This window comes from Stegostoma tigrinum, chromosome 8, assembly GCF_030684315.1.
Source record: "Stegostoma tigrinum isolate sSteTig4 chromosome 8, sSteTig4.hap1, whole genome shotgun sequence".
Classification (NCBI taxonomy): Eukaryota; Metazoa; Chordata; class Chondrichthyes; order Orectolobiformes; family Stegostomatidae; genus Stegostoma; species Stegostoma tigrinum.
Window position 1 is genome coordinate 88,714,907 of NC_081361.1, and position 25,374 is coordinate 88,740,280.

The window sequence follows — 25,374 nt, forward strand, 5'->3', positions numbered from 1 at the left end:
ACATAATCATGGCTGATCTCATTCTAGTCTCAGCTTTAGTTTCCTGCCAGGCCTCCACAGCCCTTTGCCCCATTTTTCATCAGAAACATTTCTGTTTCTTTCCTGAACCTCTTGACTGATTCTGCCTTGGCTGTACTCTGGGGGAGTAAGTTCCACAGGTTCACAACCCTCTGAGAGAAGGAGTTTCTCCTCATCTCAGTTTTGAACCTACCTCCACTCACTGTATATCAATGAGCTCTAGTTCAAGACTGTTCCACAAGGGGGTTATCTATTCAACATCCACCTTATCAATCCCCTATAGCATTTTATATAGTGCAGTCAGATCCCCCTCATTCTTCTGAACTCCAGCCCTAGCTATTCATTGGCTCCTTGAACGAAAGCGCTCTCACTCATGGAATCAATCTGGTGAGCATCCTCTGAACAGCCTCCAGTGCTACCACATCCTTCCTCAAGCAAGGAAACCAGAACTGGACACAATACTCCATGTGTGGTCTCACCAATGCCTTGTATAATTGTAACAACATTTCTTGACTCTAAGAATCCAGTCCTTTTGCGATAAATGCCAGGATTCCATTTGCCTTTCTTATTATATACTGCACCTACAAACCGACTTCCTACGATTCATGCAAAACGACACCCAGATCCCTCTGCACTGATAAGCTTTGAATGTACTTCCATTTAAATAATAATTTGCCCTTTTAATTTTACGGCCAAAATGGACAACCTCACGTTTATCCACAGTAAACTCCATCTACCAGATTCTAGCCCATTCTCCTAGCCTATGAATAGCTATTTGTAAACTCCTTATCTCTTCATCACTGCCAGCTTTCTCACTTATCCTAGTATCATCCGCAAATTTTGCTATATTACACTTCGTCCCCATTTGCAGATCATTTGAACAAGTTTAGCGAGTGGGCAAGAATAAAAGATGGTATATAAAATGGTTAAGTGTGACATTATCCAGTTTGGTAGGAGGAACGAAGAGCATTAAATGGTAAGAGCATCAAAAAGTGTTAATGTCCAAAGGGACTGAGGGTGACTAAATGTTAGTCTACAGATGCAGCAAGCATGCAAAATAAATGTTAGGTTTATAATGGATGGATTTACTAATGACATTCAAATCCCACAAATGAATAAAATGATCATGTAGTTTGGAGCAAAGAAGCCTTGCTTCAATTTTATCGCACACTGGTGAGACTGTACCTGGAGTATTGTGTGCCCTTACCTACTCACAAAGGACTGCACCAGAGGCTTACCAAACAGATTCCTGGGGATACGGGGCTGTCCTATAAAGAGAGATTGCAGAGAAAGGGCCTGGATTTCCTGGATGTTTGAAGAATTAGACCAGCGTAGACACTGAAATGATACCTGTGCAGCTTTGTTGTGCAGACTAGAACCAGCAGATATATTCTTAAAGCAAAACACAAGCAATTTAAGGTTGAGATAAGGAGTGATTCATTTAGTCAAAGGGTGATAAATGTTTGGGATTGTCTTCACCAGAGGGTGTGGCAAGCTCAACCATTAGTTCAAGACAGTGATTAATAGGTTTCTCAGTATTAATGATCTCAAAGGATAAGGGGATAATGCAGGAATACACCATTGAAATAGATGATCAGCATGGTCTAATACAGTGGAATGATCTCAAGGGGCAGAATGACCTACTCCTGTTTCTATGCTTGGTCATCCTGGAGAGTTGTTAACTTAACCCTGATCCTCCTTACAAACTTAATGAGAAATAGAAAGTCTCGGAGGATGGGAGTGATGCAGAAAAATCTCCCAGTGATCTCTCAAAAACAACCAACACCCAAATGTAAACGACACTTTGAAAAGTTGAAGAGGATTTTCAGTGAAGGTCAGCTCGAAATAGCACAACATCTTCCATTGGCTTACTTTCACCAGTAAAGATACATCACAATCAGCTAATGAGATGATTGCACCTCCACATGTAGCTGGCCTGATTAGTGCGAGTTGGAGGTGATACTTTATTGCTGACATATTTAAAATAAATGCACATTTCTGCATGTTTGCAATCATAAACAGGTGAAAGATTTCACAGTAAGTTTCAAACCACATGTAGCACAAACAGAGGAGGTGATGAGACAGGTATTCCTAAAGCACACACAACATTTGTGATGTCTTAACCAGCCCTTCGAGTGTGACATATCACCAGTTCTACCAAAAGCTTTAATCTGTTCTAGCCCTCCGCTTGTTGATTGACCAGTTGTGAATTCTCAGTATAGACTGCGCTAATTTCACAATATTTATTTATAATTAGGCATTCAATGTAAGTTTTTTTTTAATTCATTCATTGGATTAGGGCATGACTGAATAGGCCATCATTTATTACCTATGCCGGAGGGCAGTTAAGAGTCAACCGCATTGCTGTGGGTCTGGAGTCATATGTAAACCAGACCAGGTAAGGATGGCAGTTTCCTTCCCTAAAGGGCATTCGCTAAAGTGAACCAGATGGTTTATTTCCCACAATCAGCAATGGATTCATGGTCATCATTAGACTCTTAATTCTAGATTTTTCTTTTATGGAATTCAAGTCTACCATCTGGTGTGATGGGATGCAAACACAGGTCCCCAGAAGATTATCCAGGTCTCTGGATTAACAGTCCAGCAATAATATCACTTGGCTACCATCTCACTTGATGCATAATTACCTTTTAGTGACAGTTCAGATCACAAGGACAGGACACACATTCAAAAGGTTGCAAAAACATTTTTTTAACAGGAAATTCAATTTACAACTGGAAGAGTCACAGAGGTCTACAGCATGGAAACAGGCCCTTCTGCCCGCCTTGCCCATGCTGCCCAGCTTTCACAATTAAACTAGTCCCCTTTGCCTATGTTTGGTCCATATCTCACCAAACCTATCCCATCCATGTATCTGTCGAAATATTTCTTAAATGATGAAATTGTATTTGCTTCCACAGCCACCTCTGATAACATGTTCCAGACACTCACCATGCTCTTTGTGAAAAAATTACTCCTTTTTTATGTCTCTCCTCTCACCTTAAAGCTATGCCCTCTAGCTTTAGACTCCTCTGCCATGGGGAAAAGCTGTTGGCTATCTAAATTATATGTACCTCTCATTACTTTACAGACCTCTATTAGGTCATCCCTCAGTGTCCTACACTGTCAAGAAGTCCCAGTCTATTCAGGCACTCTTTACAACTCAAACCTTCTAGTCCAGGTAGCATCCTTGTTGTAATATTTTAGCTGGGAAATTGCAACTGAGTGGGATAATAAATGAATGGATATAAGGGTAAGTGGTGGGCTGTAAGATGTCTTTGAATGGAGGCAGAGATACAGCATTAAGTAAAAAGAGACCATAAGAATTCATGATTAGACAGAATGGGTGATAAATGTATAAAACAATTCAGAAGATAAAGACCACTTCAATTGTCAAGTAACATAAAACAAACTTGTAAAATATCTTACAGGAAAATGAATGAAAAAGGATGGTCGGGATAGGAACCAGATCATTAAGGGATAGATAGGATAATAGTGCAAGTAATGCTTGAGAATGTGCCAAAGGTTAGCAAGGTCATAACAAGCGATCCAAACACCCTAGATAGAATTAAAAGGTAGAATCTTTACACTAAACCTCCATTAGAAATGAGAGTTAGTCAGAACTCTGGAGAAGGGTCACTCAACCTGTTACCTCGGATTTTTCTCCACAGGGATGCTGCCAGACCCACTGAGCTTTCCCAGCAATTTCAGTTCTGGTTTTGGATTTCCAGCATCCGCAGTTCTTTCAGTTCTCTCCTAAACTTTGGTTAATCACATTGAGTGACTTGGGTGCAGCCCTGTATGCCGTATTGTAAAAGGACATTGTGGTGCTGGAGAGGATGAAAATGGAACTTTCTAGATCTTTCTCCTATCGAGAAGAGGCTGAGGGGTGCCCTAATGATATCTTTAACAAGACAAAGTATTACATAGAATGGGATATAGAGGAAATAATTCCTTTAGTGTACAAATTGTCTGCTGTTTTTTCTGCTTTGTTCAGGGAAATGTGAGCATCGCTCACTAGCACCAGCACTTGTTTCCTCTTTGCCCAGAAGATAGTTAAGAGTCAACCACATTGCTCATTTGAATCAGGAAAAAATGGAATGTTTCCTCCTCTAAAGGATGGGTTTTCATAATAATGTGCAGCAGAAACGTGATGTTCATTTGGCTAGATTTTTGTTCAATTCAATTTTCACCATCTTCCATAGTGAGATTTAAACATATGACTCAGAATATTAGCCTGGGGTTCTGGATTACTGCTCCAGTGACATTATCATTACATCATTACCTCAGTCTGAAATAACAACGGTGTGATAAACTTCTGTTCTATTGTGAAAGAAAATCTGCAGCCTCGTGTGATCATTCTTCATCATAATCTGATATTCAGAGGAGGCATTATATCAATTCAAGTCATTCTGCCTTTCGAAGGTTCGAGAAACAAACTGAGATCAGCATAAACATGTGCTTTAGCCGAGAGGGCCCTTGTGAGGACTAGGCCTCAGGCAACCTCACAGAACATGGCCAGTTTAATGGTCTAGTGGTATTGTTGGTGGACTATTAATCCAGACACCCAGCTAATGCTGTGGGGACAAGGTTCGAATTCCTGCCACTGCAGGGGGTGTCATTTGAATTCAGAAAAAACCTGGAATTAAGTGTCTTACGCTCACCGTGAAACTATTTCTGATTCCCCGGGGGGGAAGCCCATCTGGTTCACTTTGCCCCTTTAGGGATGGAAAGTGCGGTCCATACCTGGTCTGGCCCACAGGGTGACTCTTAACAGACTGAGGGGGTGGACAATAAAGGCTGATGCCCTCATGTTGTGAAGAAATAAAAACTAAATTCAGTAATATCGGAAATTCCTGCCCGCCCCCGCAACCATCCCCAATTCCTTGTATTTCACTGAGAGGAAACCAAAAGCAGCACTTTAAAAAAAAAGGAAAGCTGTGAGGATTATTAAAGAGCTATGTGTTTTCAGCGACACGGAATGATTTTTTGATGTAAAGGGAAAATGATTATACAAACACATCTTAGGGCGGCCTTAGGTACTCACTTTCATGCATCTTTTCATTAGTTCCAACGTAACGAGAGTGTGAACTCAGGCTGCAGCACACATTTAACCAGCGATCTGCTGTATAAATGGGAAGCCTGTCGAGTTGGCAGGAGCAATGCTGTGACTTGTGTTTTAAAGGTTTTAATTGGTTTCCTGGTGAGCTGTGCGGGGCGAGAGGTGGCAGCAATCTCAGCTGTGTTTGATTAATATCACATGCTCCCCTCGCACCCGCTTCAATTGGTTCCTTAGGTGGTTCACTCATTCAGTGAGATGGCATTACATGCCAAGCATGGCTGCGAATTCTTTATTTCCTGCATTTTACTGCCACTAAATCTCACGGACGGCCTATGAAAATTCAGAAGGGCAAAACAAACTGTGTCATAGGTGGCTGAACTATTTTGCACGATGGACAGGAAAGGTTCTCACCTACTCTGTCAGATTTTCTTTCTTTCTCTTTGTTTTTGCAGAGCCGTAGGTCACTGTCTAACTCTACGCACTATTCATTTATTCATCAATGCAGATTAAGTGAGTTGGAAGTAATTGCTAGTCAAGGATCAAATACTCATCTTTAGCAATGTTGGTGGGACAGCAGACAACTGCATGCAAGAGCTTTTGAATGATGCAAAGGAACCAGTAAAGATCACAAAAAAAAAGAAAGCTACCAAACTGGTCTCACAGAAGTGTAGTCTCTCAATTTTTAATGATTCCTTCAGCAGACACAGAATACTCAACCAGGTACTGCTGCCCAGCTTTGAGCAAATGAGTTTGCTGACGGCCAGAGTCTAGAACTGCATAAGAGATGCAAGTCTTGCCTTGGGGAAACTAAAAAAATCAGGATTATGGGATGCAGTACAATAACTGATTGTAAAAAAAATTATTGGAAGCTACAAATTCTTTGGAGCAGTATCAGTGTCCCATGCAAGTTGGAACTCTCCAATTGGATTTGCAGATATTCAATATTTTCTTAACCAAATCTGTGTATAAAAGTATAGCCAATGCAAATGAATTGCTGCAGGACCAACATTGCCCAGTAAAGAATTGAAATATTTTTGTATAAGAGCACCCAACAGCATTGGACCTGCATTTTATTGTCATAAACAATCATAACAGTGTGATTACATTTACTGTTGAAAATGCAGCTGTACTCAAAACACCGATTCTTGACTTGAGAATAATAGCAATAACTCTTTCCTGATCTTCCAGTCACTTACCATCTCAATGCACCTACTTGCTCTCATGCTAACATTTCAGCATTGCCCATTTCAGTGTTCCAGTGATGCCCAATACAAACGGGAAAGAACTACTTAGGCGGTGGATTCAAGAAAATATTAGTCTTTTGGATTCAAAAATTGAAACTCATCTTCAAATCAAATCAACGTCAGATCACAAACCTTGTCCTCTATTTTGATATTGTTTTCTTATCTACATATATTTTCATGTGTTGGCTTTCAGTGGGAGCTGACCTTGATTCTACTATTAACACCTATGCACGATGAATACTTTATTTCTTTTCAACAACCATGAACATTCCCTTTGCTTTTTGATCTGTGTCACCTTTAATCTCTAATTCCCCTCACCTTTTCCTGACCTTCCTTTTTGTCGCTCCACCTTTCTCAACAGCATTAAACCCACATTTCCAGGCCTCTTTGGTTTGAAAGAAAAGTCGTAGCGAGGATAGTTGCATTTCCAGCAGTAAATGTAGTCACACTGTCACTATTGTTTAAGACAGTAAAATGCAGATCCAATGTTGTTTGGTGCTTTTGTACAAACATATTTCAATTCTTCACTGAACCAAGAGGTTATGGTGAAGCTGTACAAAACTCTGGTGCGGCCGCACTTGGAGTATTGCGTACAGTTCTGGTCACCGCATTATAAGAAGGATGTGGAAACTTTGGAAAGGGTGCAGAGGAGTTTTACTAGGATGTTGCCTGTTATGGAGGGAAGGTCTTACGAGGAAAGGCTGAGGGACTTGAGGCTGTTTTCATTAGAGAGAAGAAGGTTGAGAGGTGACTTAATTGAGACATATAAAATAATCAGAGGGTTAGATAGGGTGGATAGGGAGAGCCTTTTTCCTAGGATGGTGACAGCGAGCATGAGGGGGCAAAGCTTTAAATTGAGGGGTGAAAGATATAGGACAGATGTCAGAGGTAGTTTCTTTACTCAGAGAGTAGTAAGGGAATGGAACGCTTTGCCTGCAACGGTAGTAGATTCGCCAACTTTAGGTACATTTAAGTCGTCATTGGATTAGCATATGGACGTACATGGAATAGTGTAGGTTAGATGGGCTTGAGACCGGTATGACAGGTCGGCACAACATCGAGGGCCGAAGGGCCTGTACTGTGCTGTAATGTTCTATGTTCTATGTTCTATGTTCTATGTATTAATTCAATTGAAATGTTAAATCTTTCTCCAACAATGCTGCCTGACCTTCTTTCTGGTTGCATTTATTTAGTTATTGTCACAGGTATCTTGTTGTAAAATACAGTGAAAGGTGTTGTACAGTGTTGCCACTTTCTGGCACCCATCTTAAAACACAGAAAAATAAACCAAAAACATAGATATACAAAGGCAGAAAAACAAAGCAATAAAGAAAGCTTCCAACTTTACAGTGCATCTTGTTAAGTACCTGTCATGGGCCATGGGCCTGTGGTCAGGTACCGGTTCCCTTCTCCGCACTGCTACTGCTGGAACAAAAGTTGCCACTCTATAGCACCATCTCGCCTCCTACAATGCCCTCACCACTCACGAATGCAGGCATCACCAGGTGTCGCACTGTCCCAAACTTGACTTTTCCACCATCATGAGTCCGCTGCAGGCCTACCTCACCAATTCAGCCAGTGCTGGTGCCTCATACTGGGCCCAAACTCACCTCTACTTCAGCGCCCATGAGTCAGCAATAGGACCGCTTTGACGATGCATTCATGCTTTTACTCAACAATGACTTACTCAACTTCTCGTTGTTGCATCTATTACCGATCAAATGCCTCAAGGATACTTCGCAAGAGAATTATTAAACAAACTTTAGTAGCTAGCCACATGAGGAAGTATTAGGGCTGGCAGCCTAAAGCTTAGTCAAAGAGGCTAGTTCTGTGGAATATCTGAAAGTGGGGGAGTACAGGAACAAGGCAGAGAGGTGTAAGGAAGGAATTCCAGAATTAGGACTGTTGCAGCTGAATTTACAGTTACCAACTGTGAAGTGATGTAAAAAACATAAAGAACAACGGATGCTGGAAATCGGAATCAAAACAGAAATTGCTGAAAAATCTCAGATAAGAGATAATGGGAACTGCAGATGCTGGAGAATCCAAGATAACAAAGTTTGAAGCTGGATGAACACAGCAGGTCAAGCAGCATCTCAGGAGCACCTCTCTGATGAAGGGTCTAGGCCCGAAACGTCAGCTTTTATGTTCCTGAGATGCTGCTGTGTTCATCCAGCTCCACACTTTGTTGCTGAAAAATCTCAGCAGGTTTGGCAGCAGCTGTGAAGAGAAAACTGGCAATGTTTCAGGAACATTTCTGAAGAAGGGTCACCGGTCCCAAAGCATTAACTCTGCTTTCTCTTCACTGGTGCTGCTGGACCAGCTGAGTTTTGCCAGCAATATCTGATGGTGCATTAATGACATGTTGTTCAGCCAGTGAAATGTTGCTTTCACTAAGATGATGGCAGTAATTTTCCACTCCTATATCTGTTAGCATGAGGCAACTTCATCCAACGTTAATATAGACATCTGGAGGAAGGTGACACTTGGTGTTTGACCCAGGACATCCAGCTGAAGATGTAACAAAAAGATGAGCTACTGAGCCATCTCCAATTTGACTAGTTTCATTATTTTCTAGTTGACTGACAGCTTATGGAAGCAGACTGCTTCAAATCAGAGGTAAATATAAAGGGCTATTGTTATACACAGTAAGTGAAATGATTATGTCAACAAATGTAAAGGGAATGCTGGCTGAGTGTGCCAGCTGAAATTTGTTCTAGAAGGCAAAGTTAATTATGAAAATATGAGAAAATATAATCTTTCATGCAGCGTTCAATATTGTTGTGATGGTCGTCATATTACTTCACAGAATGCACAATGAAAAATCAGCTTTAAACTGGAAATAGCCTTGCTTTCACTTTAAAAGCAGTCGTCCAAATCAAAACTGTCATTTGACAGAGTCTTGTCTCATGAAGTGTAATCTAAACAGTTAGCTTCTTCGCCATCACGATTTCTTTATTCTGTTTCTTACACACAAGGCCCAAGATTTTATCCCCTCGGTGTTCTGCAGCAAGAGATTTAATAGATGGATAAACACAAATGGAAAATCCCAGCCAGTATTTAAAAATAACAAAATAAATATGTAAGGAGAAGCCCATTTAGCTGATCTTAGCTTAGTCAGCCTGCAGGCCTCAAACCATCACGGCAGCCAATGGTTTGTTAGTTGACTCTTCGGCTTTGACCTCCCCCACTTTTTTACCCAGTTGTACATTCCAAGCCTTGATCACCATTTTTGTGAAGAACAACCACTATTGATCCTAAATTTAATTTTCACCAGTTTGAATCCATACCCTTTTGTCAAATTTTCATAGCATGCCTTGAGGTTGTACTGCATATTTATCTTTTTTATCCTCTTTAAAGATCTTACAAACATTGACAAGATCCCTTTCATTTAACACCTTTCAAGGCTGAAGAGCCCAAGCTTCTTCAATATTTCAAGACTTCAATCTTCCTACTTTGATCCTTTGAAATTAGGACTCAACCTTGAAGCTGTTCTCCGTGCTGCCTCTAATGCCTAAATGCCTCTCCTGTGTAACAGTGACCAAAAATGGATGTTGCAATCAAGGTATAACAGCAATTTGCATTTACATGTTGCCTTTAACAGAATAAAACATCCCCAACACGCTTTACAAGAGCATAATCTGACAGAAATTTACCACCAGGCTGAAGGAAGAGCTATCACAACAGCTAACCAAACACCAGCGATAAAGTTGGACATAGAGGTAGAGAGCTGAAGAGTTTTACGGAGGGAGTTCCAGGCCGGGGGGGTTAAAGGATGTTGGAACGCTCAAGCAGTCAGAGATGAAGGAATGCAGCTTTCTCAACTGGAGCAATGTACAGTTTCAGTCGAACACTCCTCTTCCTTATGCTCTCCAGAGTTAGTGAATACAATTCAGTTTTCTCCTTCTTTTGTTGAAGGCTCCACAGTAACTGGACATGATGTGCTGAATCATCCTTTGACACCCCAGGTCTTTTACAGCATCACCCCTTACTCGTCCAACACAGTTCATAGAGTACATATGTAAAATACATAACACCGTGCTATGTTGAGAGAGCCAGGATGAACAGCTTGTTCTAATATATATGTAGTGTTAACTTGGCTCAGTTGGTAGCACTCTTGCCATTCAGTCACAAGGTCACAGGTTCATTCTCTACTCCAGCACTTCAGCACATTAATTCAGAATTGAGGGACACCAGCGTCGAGTGAGAGACTGCTGATTTGTCAGAGATGTCACCTTTCTGATGAGATCCATCAAGGTCTTGTTGACTTGATTTTAAGCAACGCCCTTGGCATTATTCAAATGGGTAAGATGTTTCCTGAAGGATTGAGTTGAATTTTTAAACTTTTCGGCCCAGCTAGCACGCACGACTCCATCTTGAAAAATACCAGCTGTCCAAAGCACTAGATGCATCTTAATCAGGAAATTGATGGTGTGAGACTTAAATAGAATACTTATTTCCATTTCCAGGATGAAAACTGCTCACAGCCTGTTCAATGATCGGCTGGTGGAACAGAAGAGGTCCATCAAAAGTATACTTTGAAAGATCACAATAGTAAATTGTGACCCCTGCCTCCCCCACCCAACCCTCTGTAAGCCTGACACACCCCAACCCCAATTTACTTTGTCAACAGTCTCCCTGTACCTGATTTTGAGTTAATTTCACAAGTGGCATTGGGAGGATTCTGAGTGCCCTGTCGCTCACCACCCAGATTTAATGGGGTTTCTGCCCCCCTCCCTCAAAATCACGGGTGCCTCCCAGCTGCAGTAATGGGATATTGATCATGAGTATGTAACCTTCATGTCCTAACTATTACACCTCAGGCAAACATCACTGAGGGACTGGTTTTCTTCCTAGCCGGCAATATTTGTGGGATCTTGCTATGTTCAGTGTGACTATTTGACTGACAGTGAATGCACTTCAAGAAGTATTTTGTGACCACATGTTTCACAAAAGTTCTCTCTAGCTCGTGGAACCTTACACTATGGTTAATGATATATACCTGTCCTGTACAGTATGGCCTTGGCACATTAACCTCTTGTATGGTTTATGCTTTCAGCTCTTCCAGGCTACTCAATGAGTAATGAAACAACCAAAAGGAGACATGCTTCTACCATGAAACGAGTGTGGAGCAGGGCCACCCAGCTGAGTGCCCTACCCCCATCTCTCCACTGTTTCCAGCCTTTTCCTAAATCAAGTCACCACTATCAAAGGCTGAGGGCATGCCCTTAGTGACAATAGCTGAGTACCTACTGGTCTTAACAAGGTGTAGGGCTGGATGAACACAGCAGGCAGACCAAGCAGCATCAGCAGAGCAGGAAGGCTGAAGTTTTTTGGCCTGGGCCCTTCTTCAGAAATGGGGGAGTGGAAAAGGGGATCTGAAATAAATAGGGAGAGAGGGGGAGGCGGATAGAAGATGGATAGAGGAGAAGATAGGTGGAGAGGGGACAGACTGGTCAAAGAGGTAGGGATGGAGCCAGTAAAGATGAGTTTAGTTAGGGAGGTAGGAAAGAATAGGTCAGTCCAGGGAAGGCGGACAGGTCAAGGGGGTGGGATGAGGCTAGTAAATAGGGGATGGGAGTGGGACTTGAGGTGGGAGGAGGGGATAGGTGGGAGGAAGGACAGGTTAGGGAGGCGGGGATGAGCTGGGCTGGTTTTGGGATGCATTAGGGGGAGGGGAGATTTTGAAGCTTGTGAAGTCCACAATGATACCATTGGCATGCAGTGTTCCCAAGTGGAATATGAGTTGCTGTTCCTGCAACCTTTGGGTAGCATCATTGTGACACTGCAAGAGGTCCAGGATAGACATGTCATCTGAGGAATGGGAGGAGGTGTTGAAATGGTTTGCGACTGGGAGGTGCAGTTGTTTAGTGCGAATCGAGCGGAGGTGTTCTGCAAAGCAGTTCCCAAGCCTCTGCTTGGTTTCCCTGATGTAGAGGAGGCCACACCGGGTACAGCGGATGCAGTATACCACATTTGCAGATATGCAGGTGAACATCTGCTTGATGTGGAAAGTCTTCTTGGGGCCTGGGGCAGGAGTGAAGCGAGAGGTGTAGGGGCAGGGAATAATGTCGGGAGTGGTGGGGCTGGACAGGAGTGTGGAGCAGACAAGGGAGTCACGGAGAGAGTGGTCCCTCTGGAAAGCAGATATTGGTGGGGAGGGAAAAATGTCTTTGGTGGTGGGGTTGGATTGCAGATGGCAGAAGTATCGGAGAATGATGCATTGAACTGGACTGACCTATCCCCTCCCTACCTCCTTATCTACACTCACCTTTACTGGCTCCATCTCCACCTCTTTGACCGGTCTGTCTCCTCTCTACCTATCTTCTCCTCTATCCATGTTCTCTCTGCCTACCTCTCTCTCCTGATTTATTTCAGATCCCCCTTCACCGCCCCCATTTCTGAAGAAGGGTCCAGGCCTGAAACATCAGCCTTCCTGCTCCTCTGATACTGCTTGGCCTGCTGTGTTCATCCAGCCCTATGCATTGTTATCTCAGATTCTCCAGCATCTGCAGCTCCTACTATCTCTACCTAGTGTTGCTGCTGTAACAGACCAAAGAGGTATGCGCTCACTTACAATTCCTGAACAAGGTCACAGCAAAGCAACGGCCCTGCCCGTTAGGAGCGGCAGCAGGCAACATCAAACCATTGGGACCTCATTAGTGCATTCCTTCCTGAATTTCTGACCAAATGGCCAGGATGCTGAATGGCTATTTATTGAGTATAATGCTTTCAAAACCAGGTCAGAGGAGGCTATCCAGGGCAGAACAGGCTCAAAGGGCCAAATGGTATATTCCTGCTCCTATTTCACCATAACTCATAGGAACAGAAGTAGGCCAGTCAGCCCATCGAGACTGCTTTGTCATTCGATCATGGCTGATATGTTTCTCAATCTCATCCTCCTGTCTTTTCCTTTGATCCCCTTACCAACCAAGAACCAATCTACCTCTGTCTTAAGTACACTCAATGGTTCAGCCTCCACAGTCTTCTGAAGAAATGTGTTCCACAGTTTCACTACAGTCTGGCTGAAGAAATTCCTCCTCATCTCAGTCTAAAGGGTCATCCCTTCACTCTGAGGCTGTTGCCTCAGATCCTAGACTCTCCTATTAGCGGAAACATCTTCTCCACATCCTGTCTATCGAGGCCTCGCAGTATTCTGCAAGTTTCAATCAGACCCCGCACCCTCCCCCCGCAAAGCATCTAAACTCCATCAAGTACAAACACAGAGTCCTCACCTGCTCTGTGCTTCTAGAGGGTATGGGGAGAAGGGAAGAACAGGGTATTGAATTGGATGATCAGCCATGCTCCTACTGAATGGTGGAGTAGGCTTGAAGAGCTGACTGTCCTGTTGCTGCTCCCACTTTTCATGTTTCTAAGAGGCACGATTTCCTGGTGAAACCAGGACTGAACGGTTGCAGTCCTCTTGGCCAACAAAGAAATGATTACACCAAATACTGAGGAGTTATTTTTGCTGATCCTCCCTGCTCCTGTTCAGACTTTGGGTATAAAAAAAATAGCAGACCAGGCAGGACTGGCACCAAGTTGAAGGAGGCTCTTTACTGCCTTGGAGCCAGGACCTGCTACAATATAAACAGTGTGACCAAAAAATTTCCCAGCTTAGTTGACCCACGCTCAGCTTTCAGTAAGTAGGGAGGGCAGCAACCAAATGAAAGGTGTCGCGTGTAGCCTTTTATCTGGACAGTCAATCAAACCAATAGCTTTGCAACCTCTTCTGTTACATTGATGACTGTTTCGGCACCACCTTGTGTTCCCACGAGAAGCTCGAAGAGTTCATCCACTTCTCTAACACCTTCCACCCCAACCTTAAGTTTACCTGGACCATCTCTGAAACCTCTCTCTTCTTCCTGGGCCTCTCTGCCTCCAACTCTGGCATCCACCATCCCGCCCCCACCACCACCACCGCACCCCTCCCCCCCCCCCCACCCCGCCCCGACTTGTCCGTCCTCCCTGGACTGACCTATCCTAACTCCCCACCTACATTCACCTTCACTGGCTCTATCCCCACCCCTTTGACCTGTCTGTCTCCTCTCAGCCTATCTTCTCCTCTATCCATCTTCTATCTGCCTCCCCGTCTCTCCCTATTTATTTCAGAATCCCCTTCCCCTCCCCCATTTCTGAAGAAGGGTCCCGACCCAAAACGTCAAGCTTTCCTGCTGCTTGGCTTGCTGTGTTCATCCAGCTTCACACCATGTTATCTCAGATTCTCCAACATCAGCAGTTCCTACTATCTATGTAACAGTCTCTCCACGGTGTTGTTAACGCCTTCAATTGAATGTAAGCATCACAAGCAAGGGCAGTGGTTATTGCAAATCCTATCTGCCTTGAGCTGAGTTGCTGTCTAGATCATTTAAGAATCAACCATGCTGCTGTGGATCTGGAATGACATTTCGACCAAACAAGGATGGTACATTGCACGGCCTAAAAGGCCCATGGAAGCAGATAGCTTTTATAATTAATGATGGTTTCATCATTGCCAAACTTGAATGGAAGTTTTCAAGGCATTAAGCTGGTGTTTTCTTTAAAATTCATTCACAGGATAGGGTATCACCGAATAGGCCAATATTTATCACCCATATGTTCTAAGGAAGCGTCATCGAACCCGAAACGTTAACTCTATTTTCTTTTCTTCACAGATGCTGCCAGACCTGCTGGGCTTTTCCAGCAACTTCTGCTGTTGTTCCTGATTTACAGCATCCCACAGTTCTTGCGGTTTTTATCAACCACAGGGCAGTTAACGTCTGGCGAAACAAGTAAAGATGGCAGTTCCCCTTCCTTAAAGGGCAATCCATTGAACACAGTTGGTTCTGCCAATGAGAAAACTGAGGGAGAGGGGAACATTATTTCTAAAATGCGAACTTGTGCTGGCTGTAACATCGGCGCACAGAGGAGGATGAGTCGGCATCATGTGATTATTTCACAGTCTTTCCTGTGAAGTGTTTTCTGTAAGACATACAGTGCAACTACCCCCTGCCCCATCAAGTCATCTTGATATTTTTCAAGGTAAAGTGTTCAATTTATTTTTATTTCATTGTTAGATATGAATTAAACATTTATTCAAACTGTGCTATCCTTTGTGTTAGACTTTTGAGTGACTTTTGGGCAATTTTGAGTGATTTCCTTTAGGTGGTCTGTCCCTAGCCCACTTTTTCCCATCGCCCCTGTTATTTCTGTAGCACAATTTTCTATAACGCGATGTTGCTCAGGAACGCAACGATTCCATTATAGCAGAACCAACTGTATAAGAGTTAAGAAGTCATGTTGAGGTTGTACAGGACATTAGTGAGGCCTCTTCTGGAATATCATGTCCGGTTCTGGTCATCCAGTTATCGGAAGGATATTATTAAGCTGGAGAGGATTCAGAAGGAATTACCTGTATGTGGCTGGTTGCGGAAGGTTTGAGTTATAAAGAAAGGTTGGATAAGCTGGGAAAACTGAAATGACTGCAGATGCCGAAATTCAGGAACAAAAACAAGATGCTGCTGGAAAAGCTCAGCAGGCCTGGCAGCATCTGTGAATAAAAAATTAGAGTTAACATTTCGGGTGCAGTGATCCAGAGTTTTGACGAAGGGTCGCCACTTTATTCTTCACAGACGCTGCCAGACCTGCTGAGCTTCTCCAGCAATTTCCAAATTTTTTTCACTGAAACAAAGGAGGTTGAGAGGTGACGTCACAGAAGTTTTTAAAATAATGAGGGATATAGATAGAGTTAATGGTAGCTGTCTCTTCTCTAGGATGGGAGATTTCAAGACTAGGTGGCATGTTTTTAAAGTTAGACGAGAAAGATTTATAAAAGACAAGGGGGGGCAAATTTTTCACACAGAGGGTGGTTCGCGTGCAGAATGAACTTCCTGAGGAAGTGGTGGATACGGGTAAAATTAAACTATTTAAAAAAACATTTAGATAAGTGTGTGAACAAGAAGAGTTTGTCGGGATACGGGCCAGGAGCAGGCAGGTGGAACTAATACAAAAGTTGCTGGAAAAGCTCAGAAGGTCTGGCAGCATCTGTGAAGGAAAAAAATCACAATTAACGTTTCAGGTCCAGTGACTCTTCCTCAGAACTGGACTCAGATGGGACTAATTTAGTTTGGATTATGGTTAGCGTGGACTGATTGTACCAAAGGGCCTGTTTCTGTGCTGTGTGACTCTGTGACATGCGAGAGCCAGATGGGATTTTCTGTCAATTTATTCACGATAATCATTACACTCTTAATTCCAGACTATTTGTTGATTTGAAATTCCACCACCTGCTGTGGAAGGATTCAAACCCAGGTGCCCAGAACATTACCTGGGTCCCAGTAATAGTACCACTAGGCTATAGCCTTCCCCTTCTAGATTATTAGCCCAATATCATTGCCACAACACTCTCATCTCCCCCATTGATCTAATAGAAAATGACTAATCCTATAGTTACCTTTGCAAATAAGGGAGGGAATGAAACAATTTGTACAATTATCCCAAAAATTAAAACAAAAGTAAGTATTTCTCTGCCATCTTGAGAAGTCTAGTGTGTGCATGATTGCAGTTCCTGGGAGTTAAGTAAATTTTGAATTTATGTGGCTAACATCACACATGACTCTGAAACTATTTTGAAATTGAGAATTGGGAAGGGAGTTCTAAACTAATTCCAAGTAAGTCCAATCCGATCTAAAATGCAGACTTTACGGAACTTTCAGAGCTAACAAAATGCTGTGATCACGAAATCTTCTTATTTTGCAGATAAAAGACGGCCTTTCTAATCCACTTTCTGGCCCTGTAATTTAGTTTTCCCAAAGTGAGTGTAGATCACTCACAAAAACAACACAGCTGCAGACAGAAACTGTTTCCTTATATTCCTTGTCTTAAGCCATTCAGAACTTTCCTCATCTCAGTTTCTTTTAGAAAAGGAATCACTGGCAAAAGGGATATCCAACACAGCAGTAAACTCTGCCTGCATAAGGCTCCCAATTCTGCTGATTATTTGGACTGTTATTCATCCGACTCTGTAATATTCAATTTTAGAAAACAAATTGGTTTTGCAAAAAAAAACAAACACACAGCTGAAGAAAGAGAAGCTCAAGAATTAGTCTTTAAGCAGGCTTGAATTTCACCTGTCATCATCCAGTTTAGCACTTAATGAGTTCGGGTCTATTCGTGGTCACATTTGATTTGTTTTATGGATATGCCTTTGAACAGCTGGGAGTTACTCAGCTCACTTTGATCATAGAAGACTCCTGAATTTTAAATCAGAAATTGCTCTCTGCCCTGTCTTAATAACATTTTTAATCCTTGTGTTTATTTCTCAAAGTAATCTGAATGTATGTTTGGAAGCAGTAACAGCATCTGTATATATCCTTCCTAAATGCATTTGTTAACATTGCTAAATTAAGCAAAGAGTAAAGCATTGCGACGCGAAGGCTTGCATCTTTTGATGGGAGCTATCTAATGATGACCCTTGGCATGCTCGGACACAGGGGACTTCGCTGAGGAGAATCTGATGAAAATTAGTCTATTCTCATTTCAAACAGAATTTTCCTGAACTCCTGATCACAGCCCCAGCATGGAATCCAGAGAGACAACACATGCTACTTGATGTACTCGACTCGCTCCCTCCCCTGGTAATTGTTGCAGAAACATGCAGTGACATGACTATAGGATGTGAGCGGGGTTGGGGAGGGGGTGGTGGGATCTGAGAATTACTAAGGCTGTTACTCCCAGTTTAAAGATTTAAACCATAAGGGTCCTATAAGGGCTCTTTTGATGTGTGCTGAACAGAGGCTGGGTGCAGGGGAAGAGGGCAGCAGTGAAGCCACTGTCAGATGAGAGGCGATGGGGGGGTTTGACGGCAAATCTAGACACTCAACAAAGGGAAGATGAAAGCTTTTGCGTGAAACCAGGGCTAGATCTGACTGTGAGGGAATAAAACAGTGCCTGCAAATATGCAGAGTGGCTTGGGCAAGAAACTTGGCCGTGAAACCGATTCTATCAGGTAAACAATGCAGCACTAGCATCAACCTGTTCACTTTTTTCTTGCTGTCTTTCTTGCGACATTGTGACAGTATTTTTACCCCTGGATCAGCATGCCCACATTCAAATCCCACCTACCCATAGAGCCATACACGATGGAAACAGACCCTTCAGTTCAACAAGTCCATGCTGACCACATTCCCAATCCAAATTAGTCCCACTTGCCTGCATTTGACCCATGTCCCTCTAAACCTTTCCTATTCATGTGTCTATCCAAATATCTTTTAAATGTTATAACTGCACCTTCATCTACCACTTCCTCTGGCAGTTCATTCCGGGTAAGAACCACTCTCTGTGTAAATAAGTTGCCCCTTGTATCCTTTCTAAATCTGTCTCCTCTCACCTTAATAAATATGCCCTCTAGTTTTTAACTCCCTTATCCTTGCTATTCGCCCTATATGTGTCCCTAATAATTTTATAATACTGTATAAGGCCCCCGTCAACTTCCACAGAGTGTGAAATGGTAAGCTGATGTAGAAAATAAGTCTTTTCTGGTACAATTCACAGCTGTTTCAATAAATATTTCCGTTTTATTTATCATTTCCTGTAACTTACAACTTTGCAGTATCAGTATGAAAGCTCAGTCTGGGGATACAGAAGTTGGAGACAACACATTGTTCACACTACACCAGTACCAGCTGCATTTGTTGCATGAAACTCGACTGACAAGAGACATCACAATACAGCACTCATCTCTCTGATCAATAAGGTAGATCACAGCCAGCAATCACCGTGCTTGAATTAAACTCATCCCACCAACGTCAACAGTAAACAAAAAGGAAAAGCCAACAAAGCAGTATTTGATTTTTTTGGGGTGTACATGTGTGTGTGTGTGTGTGTGTGTGTGTGTGTCTGCCGCTGAATGTGAATGCAGCCTGCGCCTAATCTAATGCAAACTGTGGTTTTCCCCTGACCATGCATATCGCTGACCCCCAGGGCAAGTCCATCAGTTTCCCATTAAAGATCAGAAGGGTGACATATCAAAGTCAACATCCATCTGAATAAGTTCAGCGACTCGCTGGCCATTCTTCTCTGTCTCCGGCATTGACTTTTAGCGGCCATCAGAGAAAAATCAGTTTCTGAGTCTTGTGACCTGAACTAACCTAAATAAAACAACCATTGGATTGCGAACTGGCTATGGATGTCAGGCTGGATGTGCTGCTCAATGCAAACCTCAGAACTCCTAATGATACAAGAGGTTTGATGAGGTTGCTGAATTCTCCCTGTACGGTAAAAGTACGAAATGCATTTTTTAAAAAAAAGGTCACTACCTTTAAATCAATTACCATAATTAACTCAGTTCAGAGGATAACTGGGAATACAGGCAACCAGCAAAAAAAATGTTTATTTGGATGCTAATTCGAAATGTTTTACTCTACTTAGGTTCTAACTAATGAGTGAGGGGAGATAATAGCGTCTCTTGACTAGTAATCCGAAGCCGAAGCCTAACACTCCCAAGTTCAAACCCCGTAGCAGCTGTTAATTTAAATTCAATTAATAAAACATCTGGAATTGAAAGCTCAGTCTCAGTGATTAAGCTATCGTCAATTTTTCTTTTCAAAATAGTGATTGGCTCACTAACGCCTTTTAGGAAAGGAAATCTGCTATCCTTACCCGGTCTGGCCTAGATGTGACTCCAGACCCACTTCAATGTGGTTGACTTTTAACTGTGCTCTGGAGTGACTTTGTGGAGGTTTGTAAAATCTTGAAAGGCCTGGATAGAGTGAGTGGCCAAGGTACCTTCCCAACCCCCCCCCCCGCCCAACCGCCGTGGAAGGGAGTCCAAAACTAGAGGGCATAGGCTTAAGGTGAGAGGAAAAAGATTTAATAAGGGCCTGAGGGGTGATATTTTTTGCAGAGGGTGGCACATGAGTGGAATGAGCTGCCAGTGGCATTTGGATGGGTATATGAATGGGAAGGGTTTAGAGGGATACGGGCCAAATGCTGGCAAATGGGACTAGGTCAGATTGAGATACCTAGTCAACACAGACAAGTTGGACCAAATGATCTGTTTCCATGCTGCCTGACTATGACTCGAAGTCACTCACAGGAATATAGGAGGTACAGGAGGCCACTCAGTCCCTCAAGACTGATCTGTCATTCTAGTGACAAATTGCTGGAGAAACTCAGCAGATCTGACAGCACCTGTGGAGAGAGAAAGGAGTTAACATTTCGAGTTCAGTGACCCTTCTTCAGTACAATTCTGAACTTAGAAAATTAATAAAATGTTTCTGAAGAAGAGTCATACTGGAACCAAAACATTAACTCTGTTTCTCTCTCCACAGATACCACCAGACCTGCTGAGTTTCTGCAGAATTCTCTAGGTTTGTTTCAGATTTCCAGCATCTGCAGTTCTGTTTAATTTCAATCATTCTAGTTCATGTCCAACCAGCTACCTTGACATCATGTTCCAGTATTATCCCTGTATATATTTTGATGTCATTCAGTTCAATGGTTGTTACAGATGGGGAGTAGGAAGAACACAACAATGAATTGTAATTTAAATTTAATTCTACATAAAGAATTGAAGACTTATCAAACTTTTGAATGGACCTCTCAAGTGTTAATTTTGATCTCTTTCTCTGCAACTTGTCTGTGGTTGTAACACTGTGTTCTGCACTCTGTTCTGCCACCCTGATACAGTTTGTATGATATGATCTGCATGTAAAGTATGGGAAAAAACACTTCACTGCATCTCAATACTTGTAACAACAATCAAACAATCAATTTTTCAAGGTGATCTGGCTTACATGTGGCAGCAACATGGTTGACACTGAACTGCCCTCTGAAATGGCCAAGCAAGTCATTCAGTTGTACCAATCACTACAAAGTCTCAAAGAAATGAAACCAGATGGCACTGGCAAAGGCAACAGCAAAAACACCCTATTGACCCTGCAAGGTCTTCTTTACTAACATCTGGGGACTATCGCCAAAACTGGGAGAGCTGATTCACGGATTCATCAAGCAACCGCCTGACATAGTCATACTCGTGGAATCATACCTTACAGGCAATGTCCCAGACACCACCATCACTATCCCTGGATATGTCCCGTCCCAACACAGGACCGTTGCAGCAGAGGCGCCCGCACAGAGATATAGAGCCAGAAGGGAGTTGCCTGGGGGTCCTCAATCCTGACTCCGGACCCCATAAAGAGGTATGGGCCAAATACTGGCAAATGGGACTACACTAATTTAGGATATCTGGTCGGCATGGTTGAGTTGGACAGAATGGTCTTTTTCACACTGTACAGTTCTATGACTCTATGGAAAACAGAAATGCTGAGGCTGCAAGTGTTCATTAAAGTAAAAGAGGTTTACAGCATAGAAAAGGCCCTTCGGCCCAACTTGTCCATGGTACCCAGGTTTCACAATTAATCTAGTTGCCTTATTTCAGTGATATTGTCAACATAGAAGGACACTGATAATATGATTCCTCCTCTGTAATAGTTTCCAGCAGAACACCATCACACAATCCATGAACAAATTATACTGATGAGATTACCATGGAATTAGTGAAAGGGAAATATACCTCCATGGATCTTCTTTCATTGACAGGACACATTTTGCAAACACCTCAGCTTCACAAATGGGAAAAGATGTTTCTTTTGTCACTGTTTCTCTACAAGCCACTCACCATCCTGACTTGGAAATATATCGCCGTTCCTTTCCTGTCACTGAGTCAAAGTCCTGGAATTCCCTCCCTAATGACATTGTGGGTCAACCCACAGCAGGAAGACGGCAGTGGTTCAAAAAGGCAGCTCACCGCCACACCCTGAAGGGCAACTAGGGACGGGCAAGAAATGCTGGCCCTGCCAGCGACGTCCACATCCCACAGTTGAATTTAGAAAAGTGTGGGGATTTTCACCAACATTCCAAAGCCTCCCCTTAAGCATGTGAAATTGCTGCAGGTTTTCCTGTATTTTGAGCAGTCATCCCTTTATCCTTATAGCTACTTTAAACAGGCCAGAATCTAATGTCAAGCAATCCTGAAACATTGACATTGCTGTTGATGGCAAACTGACCAAAAGAGCACTCCTGGGGCCTGAAACAAGCATTAATGGCGATTGTCTTCATCAAAGGATTGTTTTTGCATTGTCTAAGCAGTCACCCACCATGATAATACAGATATAACAGTTAGACTAACATTACTTAGACAAACATATATTCGGAAATGCGAAAAATCAGCTTTCATGTTACAAAATGAATAGCATACAGAATATGGTTTAGAATAATTCAGGCACCATTACAAAGGATGAAAAGAAAGGCTTGAATTCTACAACGCAGCTTCTTGTGGCGCAATAAATGATTTATCCCCTTTTCGGCATTTACCAGATAAGCTCAAATCCAGAAAAGCGAATAGCCGAACAAATTCCAAACAGAATGAAAGGAATTTCTGCTCACATTCTTCTGAGGTTAGTTAGCTTTCCTCGGAAGAAGGGATGGATGTGGCATGCAGTTTGCTGACAATTTCCCCTTGCAGGCAGAATCACTGCCCTTGCACTGCGAGAGGAGCATAAGAATTGGGAACAGGAGTAGGCCATTCAGTCCCTAAATCTCACTCCACCATTCTAGCAATTCATGGCTAATCTGATGTATCCTTGACTCCTTTATCCTGCCTGTCTTCCTTAAGCCTTGACACCCGTGTCAATCAAGAGTCTGTCCAACTCACTATTTATTGGGTATGTGCATAGTCGCAACTAAGCATAGAACATAGACCATAGAACAGTACAGCACATTAGGGGCCCTTTGGCCCACAATGTTGTACCGAACTTTTACCCAAAACCTAAGGTCTATCTAACCTCCACTGCTACCTTATACTATCATCCATATGCCTATCTAATAGCTGCTTAAATGCCCCTAATGAGGCCGACTCTGCTACCCTCTCCGGCAATGCATTCCACGCCCCTACCACTCTCTGAGTAAAGAACCTACCTCTGATGTCTCCCCTATATCTACCTCCACTCACTTTAAAACTATGTCCCCTCCACCCGAGGCTTTCTATTCTATCTATACCTCTGATCATTTTGTACACCTCCATCAAGTCACCGCTCATCCTTCATCGTTCTAAAGAGAAAAGCCCTAGCTCTCTCAACCTTTCCTTGTAAGACCTTCCCTCCATTCCAGGCAACATCCAGGTAAATCTCCTCTGCACCTTTTACAACGCTTCCACATCTTTCCTGTAATGAGGCGACCAGAACTGGACACAATATTTCAGATGTGGCCGAACCAGGCTTTTGTTTAGCTGGAGCATAACTTCATGGCTCTTGAACACAATCCCTCTATTAATGTAAGCTAACACACCATACGCCTTCTGAACAACTCTATCCACTTGCGTGGCAGCTCTCAGGGACATGAACTGTGAACATGAACTCCAAGATCCCTCTGCTCCTCCAAACTGCCAAGAATCTTTCCGTTAACCCTGTATTCCATTTTCAAGTTTGTCCTTCCAAAATGAATCACCTCACACTTTTCAGGATTAAACTCCATCTGCTACTTCTCAGCCCAGCTCTGCATCCTATCAATGTCCCTTTGTAACTTAGAACAGCCCTGCGCACTGTCCACAACTTGACCCACCTTCGTATCGCCCTCGAACTTACTAATCCACCCTTCCACTCCTCCATCTAAATCATTTACAGAAATCACAGATAGAAGAGGACCAGAACTGATCCTTGTGGTATACCACTCATAACTGAGCACCATGTTGAATGTTTTTCATCCACTACCACCCTTTGTCCTCTAAGGGTCAGCCAATTCTAATTACAATCTGCCACATTTCCCCCTATCCCATGCTTTCTTACCTTCTGCATGAGACTATCATGGGGAACCTTATCAAAAGATCCCAATCAATACCCTTGTCAAAGCAGATACAGCTATGGAAGGGATGGGGACCTGCATGACTAATTTTCAGGCAACTTTTGATTCTGTGATACTGGGATTGTTCAAGTGTAGATTTGTTAAATTTGGTTTGTTCGGAGTACCCCATGTAGGCTGACATGATGAGAATATTAAGCTACTGCCTCTGACTCAGTCAGATTATATTCAATGAGCTTACCTCCAGTCACAGAATGATAAAATCCCTATAATATGGAAAGAGGGTCATTTTGCCCACTGAGTCTATGCCAACCCTTTGGAGGGCATCCCAACCACATCCCTACCTGTGTAACCCCACATTTCCCATGACTAATCCACCTAGCCTACACATCCCTGGACACTCAGGACAATACAAACAATAGAAAGCGGGACATAACACCAGCGCTTCGTCGGTGGCTCACTGATGATGTTACCTAGAATGGTGACAAAACGTCTGAAATCTAACCTTCCAGCTCAGCGAGCAAACTCACATCCAGAACAAACAATATTGGTATGTCCAATCCATCTAACCCTCACACCTTTGGAATGTGGGAGGAAACTCACACAGACTGATGAGAACATGAGAACTCCACACAGGCAGTTACCCAAGGCTGGAATCGAACACAAGTCCCTGGCGCTGTGAGGAAGCAGTGCTAACCATTGAGCCACCATGCCACCCATGCCTATCTGTGGAAGAGAATTCCCAACACTAACAAACATCTGATACAAGTAGTACCTCCTCATGACTGTCTCAAATAGGAGTGCCCTTATTTGAAGAACGTGCTCCCTAGCTCTAGATTCCCCAGAAGCAAAAATATCCAGACACCAACCCTTCTGTCTACCAATACATTCATTGGGTTGATTCATTGCAGAGGGCAGGATTGGGAGATGATCTGACACTCGTGCTCCATCACTCAGATCAGCAGAGTTCAAATTTATCCCATGTAGAAGACCCCTGTAAATGTTGACACCTTCCTGGCACTCCCTAACTCCACAATCTCTCTACAACCCTCCATCCCATCACTACTACCAGTAAAACTGAGTCACCATACAGTAAAGATCTTTAGTAAATCAAATTGAAGCCAGTGGAGAGATTGAATCTGGACATGGAACTTTCTTTGAACAGGAACATAGGTTCCAAAGCTGGGGTTCCAGAGAAATGGAAGTGTGGGTCCT